Raw genomic sequence first — 25,645 nt, 5'->3', positions numbered from 1 at the left:
CATCAGTTAAGTGAACAGAGATGAATCTTATTACAGTGCACTGTCAGCTCTGAGCCTGCAGGTGCTAACCACTGAGATGCAGCGTTACTCGGCCCTGACTGCTCGCCCACCCACTGTGACAGAGAGCTTTGCCTTTCTTGTCAGCTCTGAAAAAGCAGGCTGCTTTCACCTGCTCTGTCCGTGCTCTGTTGCCTTCAGAGAAGCCCTAGCACAAGTGATTTACCCTAAGAAGACTGGGTGTAAATAGTAGGGGCAGGTGGTAGGGCTGGCTAGAGAAAGGAGCCTTGAGAGGTAGAAAGGATGGGTGTCGGAGAAAAAGCAGGGGAGCTGGGTAATAAAGTAAGAAGAATAGGATAGTTTAGTAAATCAAGAAGTAAATGAAGAATAAATAAACTGTTCAATGTTTTGAACCATTCTGCTTAGGTGAAGTTGATGGTATCTCTCACTGGAAACGGGAAAAGTTAAAACTTTGTTGCAATATACTTTCTCCACAGGAAAAGAAATATTACTGAGGAATATTTTTTTTCAATATTAATAGCAGTCTCAATATCAGCATTATTAATGAGTTAGCTCCAAAGCTATTTTTCTCAACAACCTAATCACTATCTATTATTGAACAAAATCCACTGTTTGCTAAAGGAAATGGGTATTTATCAATCATCCTAAGATTTACAAATGGTACCCAATGTACCTTTGGCCCTATTTTTTTCTGCAAAGAATTTATAAGAGTCAAAATAAAAGCCTCAAACTGACTAAATGGCAGCCGACTAAGTCAGAGACCCAGAGAGCGTCTATTCAACAGAAACCCTTACAAGAGGAAGGCTGTAAGAGTCCCTGCGGGGACAAATTTAAAAATCATATACGGAGACAAATTAAAAAATCATATAACACATTAAAAATACTCATCAGAGACCATGTGGTTATCACTCAGAGGAGTAGTTAAGAGTAGACAGGCAAGTAGGTAAGGCCCGTGTGTTTAGAAACCAATGAATCTCTAACTCATTATAGAGAGGAGATCCCAGAGACACTGCTGCGAGACAGACATGACCAACCTATTGAGGAAATGACATGGAATGGGTTTGTGACCAAAATTGATGGAGGTCTCACATCACGTATTTGAGCTCCTCTCTAGGCCTAGAACAAGTGCAAACAAAGAGCTGTGGTAAAAATGATTTACAGCCTTACTTTCTACCATACCTCTTTGTTTGCAACAGGGCCTGCAGTTTCCTTACATTCAAAGGCAGTGGGAGGTGGGAAAAGGAGAGGAGACTAGATGACTACTACTCAGAACCAAGCAGCGCTGCCCAGGAGAGGACTTAATGGGAGGAAAAATTTGAGGCCTGATTCTTTGACAGCACCTCCAATAATAGCTAGTAAACCAGGGGGTAAGAGCCAGCTCCACACATTCATCATAATAGTGCAACAAGATGAAGGTCTTTGGGGGAGAGTCTATGAAATCCGGAGTAAGAAGATGAAGCCCATGTGGAGGGTGAGGCGGTCGGCTCTGGCAGACTGCCTCTACGGGAGGCTGCGTTTAATTGTTTTATGCTCAAGAAGAAGTTATTAGCTGCTTTCTCTCCAATATACCAGAAATAATGGTAAGCTTTTCTCCTCCTGAAACGGTGATGCTACGAAAAGGAGAGATTTAGTTTTAAAGTGATTACAGGACTTTGTTTATCCTGTATGCACCATTTTAGAAAGAGAGAAATTCTATATCCTCTCCCCCTCCCTTACTCTGCAAATTGACTGCTTTCTCACATAGTGAAGGAACACTCTGTCCCTAGAAGAAAGTCCTATGGTATCTGAAGCTAAGGGTTTGATAGCACAGCCCAAGACTCGACAGTTCAGTTTGTCTGGCAAACACCTGAATACCTACTAGGCAATGGGGGAGGTGAATGAAATTTGATCCCAGGTAGCAAGGAACTTACAGATTAGTGGAAGAGACACATACCACAGACAGACAATCTCATTATGATGTTGTAAGGGCTAGACTGACAAAGAGTAGACCAAAGGTACCATGAGCACACAGAGGAGGCGCATTAGCCCAACCTGGGAACTTGGGAAAGGCATTCTAAAGGAGATGGTGCTTGAGCAGAGTATTGAAATATGAGTTAATTTAATCAGGCAAGGAAAGATAAGAACGTCTTGACACATTTTCTTATAGGGATGAAGACTATTACCCAATTTTTACTAAGTCAGGCTAAAGAAACCTTACTAGATAAGTTAAATTAAGGTTAATGCAACTAAAAAAAAAAAATAGCCATCCAAGTTTTCCCAGTAAACCAAAGAGAAAAGTTGTAGCTTCCTTTCCTAGGATCTTGTTTTGAATCTCTTCCAGCTAAGGGGTAGCAGGAAACCTTAGTGAAAGCCATGAGACCTTTGCCTGCGGGGGTCCTGTTTGCATCTTTTTGCTCAGTGCTGACTCAAAGATGCTCATGGAAAGTTCTGTACCTCCTCTCCCCTAAACTAAACGTAAACACAAAGCAACTAGCAAAGTTGAAGTCAGGCCTTTCAGTCTCATATGGGAGTGGATGAGGTCTTTCACTCTTATATGGGAGTGGATGGATCTCAGCTGTGCTGTGCCCGCCCTCTACAGTGTGTCAGTCTCCAGCTGGTGATGCAGCTGCTTCACTTAAAGCCAGACTGAAGCCTCTAGACTCTGATCTCCACCAAACCACACTGAAGAGACTAAATGGCTCTGCTTTGCAGCTGCCTGTTAATTGTAACTGTTTCCTTGGTTCCCTTTTGGCTTATAAGACAATATACATTTGGGAAGGTCCTCAGTAGGAAGCACACAAGAGAAACTTTAACCTCACAAAGGGCCTGAAAAAAACACCTTACTGCCAAGAGCAGTAAGGCATCCAAACAGCTATAACATCAGCATGTGAAACACATTCAGAATCACAGATTCCTTCAGCAGGGCCTCTAGCTTACATAAATGACAACAGCCCATCACTCAGCCAATGAGAGGGTTTTTTAAGGAATCCTTAAAATCATCCTTAAAATTCAGTGAATCTGCAAGATAAAAATAGCATTAATTGCCCTGACTTGTTACTTAAAAAAAAGGAAGAAAGACAATATATAATCCTATCAGTAATGCACTTTAAAGTGGCTTTAATTGTCTCAAAGCCCCATTTCAGCTAATTAAAACCTTTGGGCTGTCCTCTTGTTACCCTGGAAGGAATCAGAAGTTAGTAAATTCTACTGTGTTAGGATAAATAGCTCACCTCATCATTGAGAAAGGTGGACTCTGCTAACAATTCCAAAGTGTACTTCCTGGCTATACTAGGTTAACCCAGAAGCTGCTAAGACTGTTGTCTATTAAGATCTGAAGCAGACTTTTGCAAGTACTATGTGTTGGGGGGGCTTCCTACAAGGACTTCTTAGGCATTTCAATATCCACTTCCCTAACTTTTTAGGACCTCAGGTTAGCTGATGATTCTAGAAGACAATGGTAGCAGTATAAAGCCTTGGAACCATTCATTCCAGTCATCTATTCATGCACCCAACAAACATGTATTGTACCATACTGCACTGTGCTAGGGGCAGAGATTCCAGAAGTAAAACAGTCTCTGTCCTTAGAAGCTCACCATCTAGTGACGGACAGACATGTAAACAACTATCCCTCAATGTGATAAGCGCTCTAAGAGAGAAACGTACAAAGTCCTATGGCAATGTACAAAGCGCTATGGCATTCGGCCTCAAAGAATCCAGTAAGCTTTAAAGAAAGGTGACATCTGAGCTAGATTTTGAAGCATTAAATAAGATTTTGCTAGGTGAAAAGAATAGGAAAACATTCTAGGTAAACAGCATGTGCAAGGCACAGAGGTTTGAAATTTGATACTCTGTGGCCATGTCTAATTCAGCCAGATCTTAGGATAGATGGAAGAGTGGTAGTAAATAAGGCTAGAAAGATGTCATTTGAAGAAATTTGGACATTATCCTATCCCTATCAATGATGGGGAATCAAACAAGGTTTAAAATCTGATGATTTTTCTAATGAAATATTTTAGACATAGAAAAGAATGCAGAAAAGAATATACTGAATGTTTGTTTACCCAATATCCAACTTAAGAAAGTGTTACAAATACCTTTCAAACTCTCCATGTACTTCTTCTGGATTGCATATCTGTCTCTTCCCAGAAGTAAACACTCTCCTGATTTTGGCACTTATCATCCCTATACACAGCTTTATTCTTTTACTAAATATGAGTATGTCTCTAAATGGTTTTTGTTTTTAATATGTGCATATTACCTTATATTCTGCAACTTTTTATTCAATATTATATTTGTGAGATTTCTATTGATTTGTGTAGTTCTAATCCATTTTCAGTTATATAATATTCCAGTGTGCAAATATATCACAATCCATTCTGTTGCCTGTAATGTAGGTGGTTTCCAATTTTCTTGGTATTACAAACAAGAAACAATACTTAACACATGTTCTTTTTTTTTTTTTTTTTTTGCCGCACTGTGCAGCACGTGGGGTCTTAGTTTCCCAACCAGGAATCGAATCCACGCTCCCTGCACTGGAAGTGCTGAGTGTTAACCACTGGACCTCTAGAGAAGTCCCAACATGTGTTCTTTTTTTTTTTTTTTTTAAATAAATTTATTTATTTATTTTTGGCTGTGTTGGGTCTTCGTTTCTGTGCGAGGGCTTTCTCCAGTTGTGGCGAGTGGGGGCCACTCTTCATCGCGGTGTGCGGACCTCTCACTGTCACAGCCTCTCCCGTTGTGGAGCACAAGCTACAGACGCGCAGCCTCAGTAGTTGTGGCTTACGGGCTTAGTTGCTCCACGGCATATGGGATCCTCCCAGACCAGGGCTCGAACCCGCGTCCCCTGCATTGGCAGGCGGATTCTTAACCACTGCGCCACAAGGGAAGCCCCCAACACGTGTTCTTATTTATATATCCTTGTGATCATTTGGGAAAGTTTCTCAAAGATATATACCAAGGAATGAAATTACTGTATTGTAAGCTTTGGGCAACTTGGACTTTACTAGATATTGCCAAACTGCCCTCAAACATGGTACCAACATACTCCCATCAGCAGTGTTTATGACCTGCACTTCTGAAACTCAACTCCAGTGACTGAATAAATGTGAGAGGTTATGAGGCCTTGAATTGAAATGGTAGTTGTAGAAATGGAGACTTTACTTGAGAAATATTGGGTTGGCCAAAAAGTTCGTTCGGGGTAAAGGAGTGAGTTGACTTTAAAGCAACCTTGAGAGTTCTGCTTTAGGCAACTGAACAGACGATGATACCACTGAGATAGTAAACACAGGGGGATATGGTTCTTAAATTGGTATATTCAATAAGGCATATTCTTTGGAATGTCAAGTTTGAAGTACTTGTGGGACCTCTAGGTAGGGTATGAAGTTCAAGAGGCAAGACCATGCTTGTAGTAAAAACTGTAAAACTTGTTCACCTAGGTAGCTACAAAGAATCAGATACTCAGGCTCAAAACAGTTAAGAAAATAAATAAAGAGAGCAGCACATTCTACTAGTTAACACTAGTTTCTCATTCCAGAAAAAAACAAAGTCAGTTATATGCCCCATGATACAAGGTAGGTACCCTCCCCTTAAACTAACTCTATATCTGACTTTCCACCTGTTTAGACTAAAACCTTTGGCCTAAGGTAGAACAAACAGGGATGAAAGATGACAGCTTCATAACACTAGACCTCAAAGAGCTACTACCAAGCTGTGCTTTAAATGTTATTAACAAAGGGGAGATGACCTGACATCCTGTTTGACAACGGAAACAAGCCTTAGCTCCTTTAAGTGTATCCTACTCAGGTACCCTTAAACATTTCTATAATTTGCTGTGTTTTGAACTCCTTGCTCTTCCAGATATTTGGAAAGGTGCTTTTTAAGCAACAAGGAAGTATTTATTGAGAAAATATGATGAATACTTCTTCATTCTCTACCTAATTTCAAAAAAGTGTGAATAAAAGCTCAGAAAATGGGGTAATAGTTGTGATCCAGCAGTTTCATCCTAGTGGGATATAGGAACAGTTGGGAATCTAAGGTACCACCGGTGTCAGGCCTGTTTTTCAGTGGTAACTGACCTTAGAAAAAATGCAGGGTTAAGAACCCAGAATTATATTCTAATAAAACAATGTGTTGGTCTCTTTATTTTTAGAAAGAAAGTAGAGATATCTAGTGCCCATAGAAACCAGGCTAAAACACCACACTTCAAACCCTAAGGTGAATAAGGAGTCAACTTACTCCTGCCCTATAGTGTGAGGATGGGTGTTAATCAACCTATCATGTCTAATTTTCCAGACCTCTTCTGTTGCCACTAGCCATATGTGGCTACTGACCACTTGAAACGTAGTTAGTGCAACCGAGGAAGTGAATTTTTTTTTTTTTTTTTTGCGGTACGCGGGCCTCTCACTGCTGTGGCCTCTCCCGTTGCGGAGCACAGGCTCCAGATGCGCAGGCTCAACGGCCATGGCTCACGGTGGGGGTGGTGGTGGTGGATGCGGGATCCTCCCGGACCAGGGCACGAACCCGTGTCCTCTGCATCAGCAGGCGGACTCTCAACCACTGAGCCACCAGGGAAGCCCTGAATTTTTATTTTAATTAATTTAAACTAAAAAAACTAAAGCAGTGTAAAATATTATTCCATTAGATACAACACTGTTTTAGAAGGACTTCATTTCATTTTCATAACTGCATGGCATAAGGTATTGCTACTCTATTACAGTGTACGTCGGGCATGTGTGTCGTTTCTAGTACTACCCATAAACACATCACCAATCTAGCTGATACCAATGTATTGATTCAGTTCAAATGACTTTCTATGTACAGATTTAACAATGTAGTTTATTTTTAAAATATTTTATGCAGACAGCATGAGTCACAGCAGGGTTTCTTAACCTCAGCACTGCTGACATTTTGGGTTAGATAATCTGTTGTGGGAGGCTCTCCTGGGTTTAGCAGCATCCCTAGTCTCTATTTACTAGATGCTGTAGCACTCCCTCACCCCCAACAAGTCGTGATGACCAAAACATACCAAATGTCCCCTGGGGGGCAAAATCGCATCACTTGGGAAGTACTGAGTTACAGTGATACCTACACACATCAGAATTGGTAATTAGAGTAGAATACTGATCAGCTTTTAATGATAGTCAAATTATGTTTCTAGTTTTAAAATGTAAATATAAACAGATTTTTAAGTTCAAAATGAAGGCATACCACGGACGCATTATGGAGCAGAGATGCAAATAACAGTACTACTTCAGAACAGCAAAGAAAGACTGGAAGAAGGTATATTGTACGTTTCATAATGAATGGCAACTGCACTTTGCTTCAGCAAGGCGAAACAAAAAGGCTTTTTGTTGTGTAAACAACTTTTCAAGATAATAAATACTACTAACAAATGTCAGCAAATATAAAATAAATACAAAGTTTATTCCTAACATTAAAACATTAAAAATGAATCAACAAAACAGGTTGTCTGAAATCAGAATTAAATGTCCAAAAAAATTTCAATGATTTTTAACAGGATCTGAGCCTGCATCTCTGGCTACTATACCATTTTTTTTTTAATGGTTATCAGGGTATTTTTTAAAAAATATTTATTTATTTGGCTGCACCGGGTGTTAGTTGCAGCATGCATGTGGGATCTAGGCCCTCTGCTTGGGAGCACAGAGTCTTAACCACTGGACCACCAGGGAAGTCCCTACTATACCATTTTTTTGATGGAGATATGGTAAAAGAAATTATTATTTCAGTTATGGACAGTTTATCAGACAATTATGAGGAAAAAAACCCTACCTTATAAAAAGTGAAAGATCTTCAATTAAACCACTAAACAACTGCCTATAGAATATGACTTTCTAACGATACCAAAAATCAATCAATTCAGGGCTTCCCTGGTGGCGCAGTGGTTAAGAATCTGCCTGCCAATGCAAGGGACACGGGTTCAAGTCCTGGCTGGGGAAGATCCCACATGCTATAGAGCAACTAAGCCTGTGTGCCACAACTACTGAGCCTGAGCTCTAGAGCCCGCAAGCCACAACTACTGAGCCCACGTGCCACAACTACTGAAGCCTGTGCACCTAGAGCCCGTGCTCCGCAACAAGAGAAGCCACTGCAATAAGAAGCCCGCGCACCACAATGAAGAATAGCCCTCCGCTCACCACAACTAGCGAAAGCCTGTGCACAGCAACGAACACCCAACACAGCCAAAAATAAATACATAAATAAATTAATTTAAAAATCAATTGATTCAAAATGTTTTAAATTACTTTTCTCTAGATTTTAGATGATACTACGCAATTAATAAATATTTTGGGTACATTTTGTCTCAAGTAACCTCCAAATATGTAGAAAATTTTGTCAATTCACAGCCCAAATCTCTGAACTTGTGGCATATTTTTAAATCTTCTACATCTGTCAATAAGGAATTTGACTAGAATTTTAAAAAAATTACAGCACACAAATGGTGCTCGCGCTATGTTAGGTTGAAAGTCCAGATTTATTGGCATTTTATTTATTTTTATTTTTTTAGCCCTGCCGCGCAGCTGGATCTTAGTTCCCTGAGCAGGGATTGAACCCGGGCCCTCAGCAGTGAAAGCGTGGAGTCCTAACCACTGGACCTCCAGGGAATTCCTTATAGGAATTTTAAAACAAGACTAAAGTTTTCCCCTCCTGCTTCATCCTTCATGGTACATGTTAAAAATATTTGTCCATAGTTTTCTGAAGCAGACTCTGTATCATGGATACAGTTGTTAAAATAATTTAGTACATACCTGCAAAAGCTATGAACATTGCAGGTTTATGGAACAGTTAAGAGAATTAGAAGACAATGAATTTAATGATCCTGAGTTCTTTGCCAATGCTCACTGGTTGAGTTGTGGCGAGGTTTACAAAAGACTATACTGTTAATTTCAACTCAAGATGTTCTTGAAACAAAAGGAATGCCTGTCAAATATTCAATAATAAAAAAGATTTTTAAATTAAAGAGTTAAATTTGAAGCTCCAAGGAAGGGAAAAGCTTATTTTGTGACCTATCTGGCCAGGTATTTATGTTGACATTGAAACTTTTCATAATATCAATGATAATTAACACATTTTTCTAGTATGAATCAAAATATGGAAAATTTTAATTGTAATTGATAGCACTAGCTAACTGCAAAAACTAGAAGAAATTTTTGAAAACATTTTTTCGATATGGATAAAGTTTGAGTTACTTTAACAATTTACGCTGTTTTTTTTTTTTTGCGGTACGCAGGCCTCTCACTGTTGTGGCCTCTCCCATTGCAGAGCACAGGCTCCATACGCGCAGGCTCAGCGGCCATGGCTCACGGGCCCAGCCGCTCCGCGGCATGTGGGATCTTCCCAGACCGGGGCACAAACCCATGTCCCCTGCATCGGCAGGCGGACTCTCAACCACTGCGCCACCAGGGAAGCCCCTACGCCGTACCTTTTTGAATTTGGTGTTAAAACAAGAGTTTACTGAATTACCTTAACCTGGACAGATGTAGCTCTGAAGTCAAATGAATTCTAAAAACGATGAACCAGTTTTATCAATGAGAATGCAAATATTAAAGAGGAATGACATTTAGGTACGCAATTCAGTTACTGGAAAACTTTTAAGTATGTTTGGAACAACTTGGGTATATAACTCTACTTTTTCAATTGTAAATTTTATGAAATCTAAATATAGATCAAATATTTCCAATGAAAATATATCATCGGAATTGAGCTGTGCTGTAAGTATAAAATAGCCACCTGACTTCAAAGATTTTATAAAATATATTAAGAATATAAAATATCTCAATAATTTTTATATTGATTACATGTTAGAATGATAATATTTTGGGTACATGTGGGTAAATAACATTATTAAAATTAATTTCACCTGTTTGAAAATAAAGTTGTATGTGGCTGATAATATACTTATATTGGACCATGCTGTCTAGAACTTGTTGCAAATGTTTCCCCTCTTACTGGTCCACCTGCTCTTCCCATGGTCTACACTTCAACATAAGAAACAGTACAATGATGGGGCCCTAGTAAGTTAAAAACACTAAAGGTTGAAATACTCTTAAACGTATCTAGTCTTTGGAGAATAAATGCTGTATCTGACTGACTGTTACTGACACTAGCAGGAAGAATTAAAAGTGGTATAGGTGATCTTATTTGCAAAGCAGAAATAGAGACAGAGATGTAAAGAACAAATGTATGGATATCAAGGTGGGGTGGGAGGAATTCGGAGATTGGGATTGACATATGTACACTATTGATACTATGTATAAAATAGACAACTAATGAGAACATACTATATAGCACAGGGAACTCTACTTAATGCACTGTGGTGACCTAAATGGGAAGGAAATCCAAAAAAGAGGGGATATATGTATATCTATAGCTGATTCATTTTGCTGTACAGTAGAAACCAACACAACATTGTAAAGCAACTACACTCCAATAAAAATTAATTTAAAAAAATAAAATAAAATAAAAAAGTGAACTGAACTTCACCTCTGGAATTTACTACCAAGGGAAAACAATCTTGCTAAACTCACTTATTCTAGTAACTTTTTGTAGAATCCATCAGGTTTTCTACTTAGACAATCATGTTGTCTACAAGTAAAGACAGTTTGTCTCCTTTTTCAATCTAGACACATTCCATTTCTTTTTCTTGCCCTACTGCACTGTCTAGAATCGCCAGCACAATGCTGAATAGAGGTGGGGTAGACATCCCCACTTTGTTCCTGATCTTAGAGGAAAAGCATTCAGTCTTTCACTGTTAAGTACGATAGTTAAAGGTTTTTATAGATGCCCTTTATCGGGTAGAGGAAGCTCTTCTATTCGTATTATGCTGAGATTTTTAAATCAACAGATGTCAAATTTTGCATTTCCCAAATGACTGATAAACAAACAAAAACCCCAAAACAAAACATACTTCCACATGTACACATTATCTCTGGAAGGATATCCAAGATATGGCGCAGGGAGGGGATAGTTCTTGATCTAGGAGAAAGCCCTTGCTTAAAAGGTCAGACAGAAAGAAGAACATCAGTTTTGACTAAAGTCAAAGGCAATCAGACTCTAGTGGGCAAATGTCCTCAACAGACATGTCCAGTTTAGTGCTTAAAGTGGCTTCCTCTCTCCTGGAGTGACTTCCATGACTGCACAGGAGGGAGGGAACACTTCAGAAACTCTCCAGAAGCAAATAATGAGTGATAAGCAGTAGTCCGTCATCTCCTGGAACTTTTCAAAGGAGCTATAGTGGGAGCACAGCTATCTTGGTCACATTCTATCTTGGGTACAACATGATTGTACCCTGGCCTTCAGATGTCCTTCCAAAGTCTTAACTGCAATCACATTTTATCCTATGAAGTCCTGCCATGTGGTACTGCTGATGCAGGTCAGGAGCTAAGGGCACAGGGTTGGTACACAGAAAATACAAAATAAGTAATTATTGACTAATTAAGAGTTAGCCAAGATGGATCTGCATTTCCCAGTTGGATGAAGTGCTGTGCTATGTACAGTCAGTAAACTGCACATTAGATCCCTTTTGGGTGGAAGGGGCATAAAAATATAGGATCAAGGGACTTCCCTGGTGGCACAGTGGTCAGGAATTCACCTGCCAATGCAAGGGACAGGGGTTCGATCCCTGGTCTGGGAAGATCCCACGTGCCACAGCACAACTAAGCCCGTGCGCCACAAGTACTGAGCTTGTGCTCTAGAGCCTGCGAGCCACAACTACTGAGCCCACGTGCCACAACTACTGAAGCCCACGCACCTAGAGCTTGCGCTCTGCAACAAGAGAAGCCCGTGCACCACAACGAAGAGTAGCCCCCGCTCGCCGCAACTAGAGAAAGCCCGTGAGCAGCAACAAAGACCCAACGCAGCCAAAAATAAATAAATTAATTTTCTATATATATATATATATATATATATGTAGGATTAAGATATGATACGCTGCTGACATAAACCTTTATCTCACAGTGTTTCATTATCACCTATTTATCCAGGCAAAATTTTTAAATGTCATCTTATAATTTCTTTCCCTGCTAAAACTTGTCATTTTTTTTACAAAGTTAATTACATCTTTTAAATTACTACTTGCTAAACCCTGCAAGTATAGGTGAACATGCTAAGTCAGAATAAGAAAACAATAGGCCACTTGATATGTATATATGAGAAAATCCCATTTCTGATTAAATTAGTTTTAGTTCACCACTGAACAGAATGATTAGAGTTCTGCTCCAATAGCAGCCTTCATCTAGTATATCTGCGTTATTTATCACACTAGGAGAAGGGACAGATTTTTATTACTAGGGATACAAATCAATGTGAGGTTTTAACAGATGGGGTCTTGGTTGGGGGCACAGCAGCCCCTTCAGGTCCAGTGCTAAAAACCATTCAGCTATAAACACTGGAAGACTCAGAGATATTTGCTTGGCAAATCACTCATGGAATCAGCATCTTGCTAAATGTAATCTGCCTGGTCTGGGCCAGAATGAGGGCCACACATCTGCTCAGGGTAGTCAGCAGTTAGCACACTAAGCTGCAGCCACAGAGCTATATTAAGTATTATTGCTGCAAGTAGTGTAATAATACTACCACCATATAATTTTCCCCCACTGGGCTATTTTTAGAGACACTGAATAGATATTGAAGAGTTTGGCATTCAGGGAAGTGCTTCAAGTTGGACATGAGAAACAAGCACTATACACACAGTTCAGATCACTGGAGACATGGGGGAGGGGAAGGAAAAAGGCACAGCAGCTTTCAGCAGTGATTTGGCATTAGTGGTTTACCTATCCCTGGGTCCCTGACATTCTGCAAACCTGCCTCACAAATCCATAGTGTGATGAAGCTTTTTGTTCCAGTCCAAATGTGGAGAGGTAAAGAAGTTGTCTCTGAGGTTAGCTCTGGGACAGAAATACCCTGGGCTCTATTCTGGGTCTTATAACAATTCAGTCATGGAAGAGCCCAGACAGAACAAATAAACAAAGCTTTAAAACAAAAACTAAATCCACAGAACTCCAATTAATGGGATTCAATCCATAAATTGGGGAAATGATTCGTTTGTCTTTGTGTGATGGCTATCAACAAGGTCCCAAAGCTCCTTAACTGTGATTTTCTTCTTAAAATAACCCTTATATCAGTATACAGGTTTATATAATGCTGACACCTAAAGAAATCCACTGCAACTCACCCTTCCATCTCTGCTTCCACTCAAAAACAAACAAACAAAAAAACCCTTGGAATTTGGATGCAACATGAAGAAAATCCAAATTCTAGCTCCTGTTACTCAAATCAGTTTCAAAAAGTTGCCACATATAAACTACGGTAGTGATACTCAAAAGTTTAATGTCTTACCCTTCCCTGTGAAGATCTAATTTTTAAATTAAGGTACAATTTGCATACAGTAAAATTTACCCTTTTAGTGTACAGTCTGTAAGTTTTGAAAAATGCATAGTCATGTAATCAACATCACAATCAAGATACAGAACAGTTTCATCACCCAAAAATTTCCCCCATACCCCTCCTCCCAACCCCAGCCCCTGGCTGATCTAAATTCTGTCCCTATAATTTTTCCATTTCCAGACTATCATATACATCAAACCATACACTATATAGCCTTTTGAGTCCAGATTTTTTCATACTGTGTAATGCAAGTGAATTCATCCATGTTGCTGCATGTATCAGTGATTCATTCCTTTTTATTGCTGAGTAGTGTTTCATTATATGGGTGTACCACAGTTTGTTTATTCACTCATCAGTTGAGGGTCATTTGGGTTGTTTCCAGTTTTGAGAGAATGTATGGATAATGCCACTATAAACATTTATTCAAGCCAGGTTTCCATTTCACTTGGGTAAATTACTAGGAGTGGACTACTTTTGAAAATATCTGTCTGATTCTATTTATGCTATTTCTATACAGCAGATATGCATTTTCCCAATGGAATAGCTGTGATTCTAGTTCTGTGATGCTTCTCTTCCTGGTCCATCAACATCATTTCTCTGCCTCCTGCATATAGGAAACATCTCCAAATCAGCATCACTTACAAACTTCATTATCATTCTGTTTACTTTCAGCCCTAGATTATTAATAAAAATGTTAAATATTCCTGACTTCCTCATCAGCACCCTGCAGCATCCTAGGAAACAACGCTCCTTCCTAAGCCACACACACACACAATTTAACTTTACATTTGTTTAATAACATATGTTGCATCAGTAGTCTCTCCTCTATATTCTTTTTTTTTTTTTGGCGGTATGAGGCCTCTCACTGTTGTGGCCTCTCCCGTTGCGGAGCACAGGCTACGGACATGCTGGACGTGCAGGCTCAGCGGCCATGGCTCATGGGCCCAGCCGCTCCGCGGCATGTGGCATCTTCCCGGACCGGGGCACGAACTCGTCTCCCCAGCATCGGCAGGTGGACTCTCAACCACTGCGCCACCAGGGAAGCCCTCTCCTCTATATTCTTAATCAGTTTTTAATTGAGCCAAGAATCTTCAGTATATTACCTTTAATAACTACAGAAAAACCAAACAGAGCTTTTCCCAACTTATTCCTAGTGTACTCTCTGCAAATCACAGATACAGACAAGGACCAACAGAAGCACTCTCAGAAAATTTGAGGTGTTACTCCCTAACACCAGCCTAAAAGCAACTCTGGGCATTGTTCCTCCTAAAACAGTGTCCTGTCCTAAAAGCAGTGTTTCAAATAAATGCTGTATTAATTAAACTAGAAGAGAAAAAAAGTCAGCATAATTAACATATGAAGCAACAGTATGGCCTAATTAATCACCATGAAGAGCAACTGAACAAAATACTATGCATTTTTATGGAGCAATTTAATCTGGCAAGTAATTAATCACAGAAACACTAAGCAAAACAAATGGATTTCCTTTTAAGGAAGTCACATTTATCATCTGCAATGTATCCCAAACTCTAATTTGTTATCCCAACTCAAAATTGTCCAGTAGACAATGAATTGTCAGGTTTAGTAGAACACTGATTTCTTGTAAACACAAACACAAAAAAAAAAAACAAAAAAGAACACTGAGCTTTTCAAATCAAGTTATAGTCCCTGAGCACCCAAAGAGCTGAGGGTAATGAGGCAGAGGTACATGGCAATAGGCATGGAGATCTTAACCTCAAAAGTTTTCAATTGAGGTCAGTTTAGTCAAAACCATAGATCAAAGAAATCTCCTTTACTCCTTCTCTCCTCTCGTTTTTTTTTTTGTTTGTTTGTTTGTTTGTTTAAACAATCAGGGCCTTATTTCTTTTTTAAAAAAAGTTATTTATTTAATTCATTTATTTTTGGCTGTGTTGGGTCTTCGTTGCTGCGCGTGGGCTTTTATCTAGTTGCAGCTAACAGGGGCTACTCTTCACGTGGTGCGTGGGCTTCCCATTGCAGTGTCTTCTGCAAGAGAAGGGGTTCAGTAGTTGTGGCTCGTGGGCTCAATAGTTGTGGCTCGCAGGCTCTAGAGTGCAGGCTCAGTAGCTGTGGCGCATGGGCTTAGTTGCTCCATGGCATGTGGGATCTTCCCGGACCAGGGCTTGAACCTATGTCTCCTGCATTGGCCAGCAGATTCTTAACCACTGCACCACCAGGGAAGTCCCCATATTTTTAAAATAGGAAATTAGTTCAGATTAAATGGGCAAAAGGAACAGATTTTAATTCATCGCTATCTGAATTCCATCTAGTAAATTACCGCATAAGAAAGATGAGATACACTCAAAACCCTGGTAAGAAATCTTCCGCCCCCTTCTACTCAGAATGAGCTCCAACTACAGATGGCTACTCCTGCTGCCTTTTCAGAGGTGTCACCAAGATGAATGCAGGAGAGGAGAGACCAATGAGAACCAACTGTCTCTAGAGCTTCCTTGAGATTGAGAATTTTCATCATATGAAAATAGTGTCAAATAAGAGAGAAATTAATGTCCTTTGGTGTATAGGGTAGTGAAAATGCATTAGTGCACCCTGTGTTTGACATCCCACTCACATGTTACTGGTTTTACAAGAAATTATATAGAAACCAATTAGAACAAAAAACTTCATTAAACCTCTTAGAACAGGAGCCTGCTTTGCTAGAGCATGCACAATATCTAGGCTCCAGGGAAACATGTGTAATCAAGGTAAAATTAATCAAAACCTACATAAAAAGAACAGCAAGAGACAGTTTAAGAAGAAAATCTTTCCTCCGTGTTAGAAACTCCTAAAGTCTGATCACTGAGTACATAATTCTGCTTATTATTGTTTTCTACTATAAATACTATATTTATAATTAGGCTGGTATCACAGTAAAATTCAGACACAATTCATTTAACAATTAATCTACTGGAGCTAAAAATTCTTATCATGTCATTAATTGCCTGCTTAAAACGTTGCCTCAGTTTCAGTTTTAGATTATCACACACCTTCTTTAAGAACCCAGGGGAAATGCAACACACAGGCAAAGCTTGTTTAGGGGAGAAATAGCAGGCAGCAGTGAGTTTCACACTTTTCTCTCCCTATGGACCCCAGGCTCAGAAGAGCCTTTACTGTGACCACCAAGCTTACCAATTAAAAGAGAAAACGGTAAAGAGCATCTTCTTTCTCAGTAAAGCTCTCTCACCCACCCTCACTCCAAACTGCCTTTTAAATCTTCTTTACCTGTATGTTCTCTTTAATTTCTCAATTTAAGAAGTAATTCTTGCTATAATCTTTTTCCTCCCTCCCTCCTTTCCTCCCCCCGCCTTTTTTTTTAAAATTTCAATTGGTAAACCCCTCTGCTGGGGGAGTAGGAGGATAGAGGAAGATTTGAACCACTCCATGAAGGTTGTTGTCCCTGACTTGTCTATAAAAGGATTTATTTTTCTAGCCTGGCCCTGGCTGATGATTCCCCCACCCACAGCTTTTTCTTCACAAATTTATTCTTTACAAAGAGCTTTGCGGTTGATTCTTAAGAAAAATTTTCAGTCTTCAAGGCCATTTTACATAAGAGCAGCAAGTCAAAACCCAGAAAGAGGAGAGATTATTCCCAAATCACCCCCAAATCAGTAGCAGAGTTGGGATTATATCAAAGCATCTGGACAAAAATTTAGAAAGAGTATTTATCAAATATGCCGATGATACAAAGCTACAAAGGAAAACCAATACATAGAATGACATAATCAGGACTCAACTAGATTGATGGGTTGTAATGAATAAAGATACATTTAATAAGGATAAAGAGTTTCATTTAGGTTCGTTTAAAAGAAAAAATCAACTAGATATGTTCAGGAGATTCACCAAAACAGTAATAGTAGCTATCTCTGAATGGTGAGATTTTACTTTACTTTGTTCTTTGCTCTTTTCTGCATTGTTTAAAAAATTTCTACAATAAGCAAGTAGCATTAAAACAAACTAACCAGCACCACAAAGCAAAACAGCACTACCAACCGAACAATTACAGGATGGAGGAGAGTTAATTTGACTGCAGGTCACCTTAAGCAGATTTGAAAGTTTTAGTGGGACCTAAGCTTGTTATGAACCAACAATGAAATTCAGCTGCTGAAAAATTAATGCAACTGGAGGCTGCAAATGAAATAGGTTCATATCCTGGGTGCTAAGAGTCTCTCTACAATCTAAGCTACTAAGATCACATCTGGATCCAGTTCTAGGTGTCATCTGATCCAATAAACATTTACTGAATGCTTATTTGGTACAAGGCACACGCTAACACCACACTTTAGGAGGTAAATTGAGAAAATAAAATATATCTAAAGGACAATCACAGTACCCCAGAGATTTAGAAACCATGTCATATGAAGAACAATTGAGGGATGTTTTGCCTACAGAAGGGCAGTAGTATAAATGTTAGCCCTCTGAAGAAGTCAACATAGAAGACAGAGTAAAGGGACTTCCCTGGTGGCTCAGTCATTAAGAATAAGCTTGCCAATGCAGGGGACATGGGTTCGATCCCTGGTCCCCGAAGATCCCACATGCCGTGGAGTAACTAAGCCCGTGAGCCACAACTACTGAGCCTGTGCTCTAGAGACCGCGAGCCACAACTACTGAGCCCACGTGCCACAACTACTGAAGCCTGCGTGCCTAGAGCCCATGCTCTGCAACAAGAGAAGCCCACGCAATGAGAAGCCTGCGCACCGCAACAAAGAGTTCGGCTCACTGCAACTAGAGAAAGCCCGCGTGCAGCAACGAAGACCCAGCACAGCCAAAAATAAATAAATAAGTAAATTTTTTAAAAAAGAGTAAATTTTTTGGTGTTGCATCTGAAGGTAGAAATATTAATAGGTTCAGGTTATAAAAAGGAAGAATCGACATGAGGAAGAGATTCTCATCATTTAAAAAACTGAATAGGGACTTCCCTGGTGGTCCAGTGGGTAAGACTCCATGCTCCCAGTGCAGGGCGCCCGGGTTAGATCCCTGGTCAGGGAACTAGATCCCACATGCATGCTGCAACTAAGAGTTCGCATGCTGCAACTAAGGGTCCACATGCTGCAACTAAAGATCCTGCATGCCACAACAAAACATGCTGCAATGAAGACCCCACGTGCCGCAACTAAGACCCAGGCAGCTAAAATAAATAAATTAATTACTTTAAAAACTGAATAGCTATAGCCTAAAGTATTAAGCACTATTTCACTAAGTCTTCAAGCAGAGGCTGGATATTACCCCAACAAATGAGATTTATGCTTTGGGAAGGAGACTGGGGTAGATGGACTCTTAAATTCTTTCAGCTTTTAAGGTTCTGTGACCCAGCACTGCTAACCTGCAAGATCAAAGTCAAATAGATAAGAGAAAGGTATGCAATCTTAGCCATTCTGGTATAATCTGAGAATTTAGAATGATTAAGCTCCTATGGCCAAGAACACTTCTCTTTTTGTTCACAATAATCCAAAGAAACCTAAAGTTTCACCTGCTGAACAGATGCCTGTTTGGGTTTGCTGATAGGATAATATATTGCTACCCAATAGTAATGGCTTCTTCATCCCATCAGCAGATTAACAGTCTACAGTTCAACATGGTTAGAGTACCTGAGTTATATGAACAGAGTTCCACTCTGACTTTTGGAAAAGGTAAATGAAGAAGGAAAAATAAGGTATAAGATGAACTGCTCACAGTTTTAAAAGACTACTTTTTAAAGTATCTTAGATATGGGATGGAAAAGGGAAAGGAATTAGGGACCTAAACTATGCCTACTGATCCCATTTGTGGCTAGGCTTTATATAAGTTACAATTAGAAGCCAGCATTTTGTGAACTAAGCCATGATTAAATATCTACATTTCCTAGCAAGAATTCCTTTTGGAAAACAACAGCAACAACCTTTTCTCAGGTGAAAACAAAATGTTTGTTTTTTTTTCTTTCCTTGGAATCAATAATAATTAGGGAGCAGCCCATCCCTAAAGGACCAGGGTCAGTTGCACTGGCAAAAGCAGGCCATCTCCAGAGAGCCAGAGGATGGAGAGAGCTGTCTGGGAAAGGGCAAAAGCCCAGGAATGATAGGCTTTGGACTGCTGTAGACTCTAGCCCCTTCCCACCCTTATGACCCCATTTTATAATGAGTCAGTTGGAAACACCTTTCTTCCTGACCTGCTAAAATAGAGCAGCTATTCTAGGTCACCCTGACTGCCCCTCTGGTTCTCAACTCCTAGTATTTAGAAAGAGTTATAAAAATAAGGAAGCAGTGACAGAAAGAGAAGAATAAAGAAATGCTCCTAAAACCACAGGCTTTTAAAGAAAGAAGCCCAAATCGATCTCACACAAACATACCACACTTCCTCTCATTCATTCTCTTTCTCTCTCTCAATGTGTTTCTTCTCAGGTTTTTGATGCCTATTTACAGAAACTGGAAATAGCATATGGTAAGTCCTGCTGATTAAAAGACTAGCAGAATGAAGAATATACATCAGATGGCTCATCTCAGATACCCATAAAAAAGTTAATGCTAGGTTTAAAATCTAAGCTAATTTACCACACCATATTACCTATAAAATTATAGGTAGGAAATCCAATGAATAACCAATGGGACAGATACAAACCAAAGGTCTTTGCTATGTAAATACATATTTACGAAACAGAGATATGTTGTGAGACTATGTACCTAAAGAAAGAGGAGAGAATTTGCTCTCCTGCCACATGGGGGCCATTCACTCACACACCTGGGACCGAGGGCTAGAACATTCTGGAGCAAATTGCCAATCATACATTTCTCCTCCAGCGTTCTTAGCAATTTTATCTGCAACTGTCTGCTGAGAAGAAAGCCCTTCCAACTTACCTCAAGACCCTGTACTCTCAATGACCTTAGTCACCAGAAAGCAGCTACTCCATTATCACTGGCTCAATCACAAAGGCAGTCCCTCAAAGCCACCTCCAAAAGGCTCAAGTAAGTACTTGGCATAATTCATTAAGAAAGAGAAAAATATCAGTGTAATTAACAAGCAAAAAGACTGTCTAAGCATTTGCCAAAACAACATTCAAAATAAGGTCATCAGATCTTATTTGCAAAGCAGAAATAGAGACACAGACGTAGAGAACAAATGTATGGATACCAAGGGGGAAAAGGGTGGGGATGGAGGAACTGGGAGACTGGGATTGACACATATACATTATTCATACTATATATAAAATAGACAACTGATGCGAACATACTGTATAGCACAGGGAACTCGACCTAATGCACTGTGGTAACCTAAATGGGAGGGAAATCCAAAAGGGAGGGGATATCTGTATGTGCATGGCTGATTCATTCTGTTGTTCAGTGGAGGCTAACACAACACTGTAACGCAACCATACTCCAATAAAAATTAATTAAAAAATAAAATAAATAAAACAGAGTTGGCATTAAAAAACAAAAACAAACAAACAAAAACAAAATAAGGTCATCAGATACATATAAGATCTCTCCCAACTAACTCACAATTAAGAGGTTCCTCAAGCTGGCTGTCACATTCCTATGGAACACTAGCCTTTACAAAGGGTGAGGCCCCACACCTAGAAGGCCTTAACTGATACTCTCAGAGCGTGCACCTGGAACCCACCGAGGAGCTCCTTCTATTTCATATTCCAGTAGCTGGATTCAGGACAGAGGGCTGGGCTCAAAGTTGAATAAGGGAAGAATTTCACATATTTCCTGAGAAAGGATGCATTAGAAACAGGACCCTAATTTTGTCTACTTTTTCATATCTGGAGCTAGGACTAGGTGATAGTGGGGGAAAAGTCTATATTTAGAGTTTAGATACATACATTTCCTTTGTGAGAGATTTTCTCACAAGCAGATATTAGACACAGCATTCTAGAACCTGCTGTATTGTTTGGTGAACTAATAGCCCACAGCTATTTCTTTTTCTATACTCAAAATGTGAGCAATCAGAGCTTACTGGCTTTTACTGCCTACATGTTGAGCTTTATAACTAAGAGTACAGGTACACAAGTAATAGGACTAATTGGTGAACAGTTGTTTTGGAGGTATATAATTTCTGAGAGGACACAGTACTTTGATACTGTGCACAAAAGAGTTCTTAGGTGCGTCATTTTATGTCGGGAGTCAGTGTTGGTTTGTGGAAGAAATTCTTGTCCTGTGCCATATCTTTTACAACTAATTTTCTCCCAAGCAAGGTAGGAGCTGCTGATCGTGGCCTGTTTTTATTGGCTCAGATAAGGGACTGTCTATGGAGTATGACTCCTAGGAGAAAATTATACAACATATGTTCTCCGACCAAATTTCTTTCTATTGTTGATTTCTAATTTCATTCTACTGTGGTCAAAGAATATACCTTGTATTATTTCTATCATTTAAAACTTATTGAGGTTTGTTTTATGGAAGAGCAAACTAAGCCTAATGCAAGCAGAAGGAAGAAAATTTTAAAAAAACAAGAGTGGAAATAATGAAATAGAAAAAAGAGAAAAATCGATGAAACCAAAAGGTGATTCTTTGAAAAGATCAACAAAATTGACAAATTTTTAGCTAGACTAACAAAGAAAGAAGAGGAAATTCAGATTACTAGAATTAGATATAAAGGAGAGAACATTACTACTGTCCTTACAGAATAAAAAAAGTAACATTATGAACAACTGTACGCCAATAAACTAGACAACTTAGACAAAATGGACAAATTCCTAGGAAGACACAAATTACCAAAACTGACTCAAGAAGAAACAGACAATCTGAACAGACCTATAAGAAACAAAGAGAATGAATTACAATCTCAAAAAAACTACCTGTGAAAAAAAGCCCAGGCCCTGGTGGCTTCACTGATTAACTGTACCAAAGATTTAAAGAAGAATTAATACCGATCTTTCACAAAGTCTTCCAAAAAAACAAAAGAGAAGGGACCACTTCCCCAACTCATTCTGTGAGGCCAGCATTACCTTGATATCAAAACCAAAGACATCACCTGATAACTGGCAGTTGAGTGAGTGGGTGCATAGGGATCGCTGGGTGGTGGGGACTCATTGCCAGACCTGATTCTCCTGGTGTGCATTTCTCCGCTCCGGGCCACAGACCACGGATCACAGACCAGGGACCCAGCAACACTTTTTTCTGAACATCCTTGGGTGAGGTAAGACTGCTGGGGAGGGGACAGATTCCTCCCTCACCAATGCACCTCCTGGCCCACGTGGGGACGGTTCCAGGCACCGGAATTAGCTTCCAAGGTTCCAAGGTTCACCGCAGGCTGGCATCGGCCAGAGCGAGCATGCTGAGAAAGTTTCACCATCATCTTCGGTTAATATCACAACCTTTGTGCATGCGTGAATAAAGTTTCCTTCCCCCCCCCAAATAAAAAACCCAAAGACATCACAAGATAACTACAGAGAAATATCTCTTATGAATATGGACACAAAAATTCTTCAGCAAAATATTAGCAATCTGAGTCTAGCAACATATAAAAAGAATTATAAACCATAACTAAGTGAGATTTATCCCAGGAATGCAAGATTGGTTGGTTTAACACCTGAAACTCAATTAATGTAATATAACCATATCAATAGAATAAGCGAAAACCACATGATCGACTCAATAGATGCAGAAAAAGTAGTTGACAAAACCCAACACCCTTTCAATGTTAAAAAAAAAAAAAGGCAAGAAACCAGAAATAGAAGGGAACTTCCTTAGCCTAATAAAGAGCATCTACCAAAAAAAACAAACCACAGCTGTTTTTAATAAAGTATTAGAAAGAAAATTTTAAAACACCTATAATCTCTCTAACTAGAGATAAGAACACATTGGTTAGTTTCCTTTCATATTCTTTTTTTTTTTTTTTTCCATTTTCATGGCTTTCGGGATCTTAGTTCCCCGACCAGGGATTGAACCAGTGCCCCCTGCAGTGGAAGCTCAGAGTCTTAACCAATGGACCACCAGGGAAATCCCCTCATATTCATTTTGAGGACATTCTCTTTTACTACAATTATAACAAGATGGCAGACTGCTCACCTGAAAATAATAAAGCCAGTTTCATGATCAAACATCTCAAAGGGCTAGAAGTGATGGAAAACATAAACTCTCCATTCAAACTATTTTCCCATCAATGATGCCAAGACGCAGACTAACAGCCTAAGTTTCAGTGTTCCCCTAATGTCAGCCTGTAATAATATCATTTTGATCTCTGGTCCCTTTTAAGTCCACATGAGGTGGGGCCAAAGGAACTGAGCAAATTTGAATATGTTAGGTACTCGCTTGTCTAGAATGAGGTTCTGTGCAGATCATCAGAACCGAGGCTGGTAAGACCCCCAGCTATGCACATTCAGGATGGCAATTTTTTAAAAAAGATAATAATAATGAACATTTACATAGCATTGACTATGTGCCAGGCACTATTCTAAGTGCTTTTCATATATTGTCATTTAATCATCTCAACAATGACACAGGTTCCATTATTATCCTCACTTTACAGATGAGGAAACTCAAGCAAAAAGTAGTTAAATAACTTATTCAAAGTAAGCAGTAGAGCTCAGACTTAAACTCAGACAACCTAACTCTAGAGTCCCTGCTCTTAAACAAGCAGAAGAATGAGCAAACCTAAAAACCAAAAGGAATGAAGAGATGCAGAAAAAAACGTGGAGTCTCCATTTCTATACCTTATCAGTTAAGTTCCAAATTCAGCCTGATTCAAATTAAGAATTCAGAGTCGTGGTTATCTCAAAAAGAACAAAGTGGGTGCTGGGAAAACTGGATATCCATATGCAAAAAAATGAAGTTGGACTCTTACCGTACACCATGTAAAAAACTTCACTCAAAATGGATCAAAGACCTAAATGTAAAAGCTAAAACTATAAAACTCTTCGAGCAACATAGGGGAAAAGCTTCATGACTTGCACTGGCAACGATTTCTTGGATATGACAACAAAAACACAGACAGCAAAAGAAAAAAATAGGTAAGCTGGACTTCATCAAAATTAAAAAGTTTTATGCATCAAAGGACACTATCAATAGAATGAAAAGGCAACCCATGGAAAGGGAGAAAATATTGGCAAACCATATATCTGATAAGAGATTGATATCCAGAATACATAAAGAATTACTAAAACTCAACAACAACACAACCCAATTTAAAAATCCTCAAAGGACTTGAATAGACACTTCTCCAAGGAAGATACCAAATGGCCAATAAGCACATGAAAAGATACTCAAAACCACTAGTTATCAGGGGAATGAAAATCAAAAATCACAATGAGATATACTTCACACCCAAAGGGACGGTTATGATTGAGAAGAAACAGAAAATAACAAATGCTGGCGAGGCTATGGAGAAATTCGAACCTTTGTGTATCACTGATGGGAATGTAAAATGGTGTGGCTGCTGTGGAAAAAGGTATAATGATTCCTCAAAATATGAAAAATAGAATTACTATATGATCCAGCAATCCTACTTCTGAGTATATACCCTAAAGAAGTGAAAGCAGGTTCTCAAATATTTCTACACCCATGTTCACAGCAGCATTATTCATAGTAGTCAAAAGGTGGAGGATGCAAGTGTCCATCGATGGATAAAGAAAATGTAGTGTATATATATGACGGAAGACTGAATTTGGTCTTTAAAAAAAGGAAGGAAATTCTGATACATGCCATGACATGGAAGAACCTTGTGGATGTTAGGCCAAGTAAAAAACCCAGTCACAAAAGGACAAATAGTGTATAATTCCTCTCATATGAAGTTCCTAGAGTAGACACAGAAAGTAGAATGGTGATTTCCAGGAGTTGGGAAGAGGAGGGAATGAGGAATTACTGTTTAATGAGTACAGAGTTTCAGTTGGGGAAGATAAAGAAGTTCTGGAGATGGTTGGCGGTGATGATGGTGGTTGCACAACAATGTGAATGTACTTAATGCCACAGAACTGTAGACTTTAAAAATGGTTAAAATGGTAAATTTTATGTTACATATATTTTCCCACAATTTTTTTTTAAAAAGCAAAATGGAGAAAGACCCCAAGGGAATTTCAGGTTGAGGTAAGGAGGGGTTTTATATGCTAAAGTCACAGCAGCCCCAACAAAAAAAATCTTAATATTTCATTATAAATATCTGAATCTCCTAAACCAAGACTTCTTTACTGCACTGCAGTTCACAAGCTTAGATACAACCTAATGCAAAACCTCACTTTGCAGCATAAACCAAGTTAGGGCAAAAGAGATGATTAACCACATGGGATTCAGTGTTTGGTTTTTCATTTCTAGCTGTAGTCTTA

General features: G+C 39.2%; 1 protein-coding gene across 8 annotated transcripts in view; it reads right to left on the bottom strand.

Moving 5' to 3' along the window:
* Window positions 1-25,645, bottom strand: part of ARMH3 (armadillo like helical domain containing 3) — a 170,248-nt gene that overhangs the window by 44,959 nt on the left and 99,644 nt on the right. The gene's annotated exons all lie outside the window — the stretch shown is intronic.

This window comes from Globicephala melas, chromosome 16 (assembly GCF_963455315.2).
Source record: "Globicephala melas chromosome 16, mGloMel1.2, whole genome shotgun sequence".
In the NCBI taxonomy this organism is placed as follows: domain Eukaryota; kingdom Metazoa; phylum Chordata; class Mammalia; order Artiodactyla; family Delphinidae; genus Globicephala; species Globicephala melas.
Note: the sequence above shows the minus strand (reverse complement) of the source record. Positions and strands in the feature narration are given on the sequence as shown.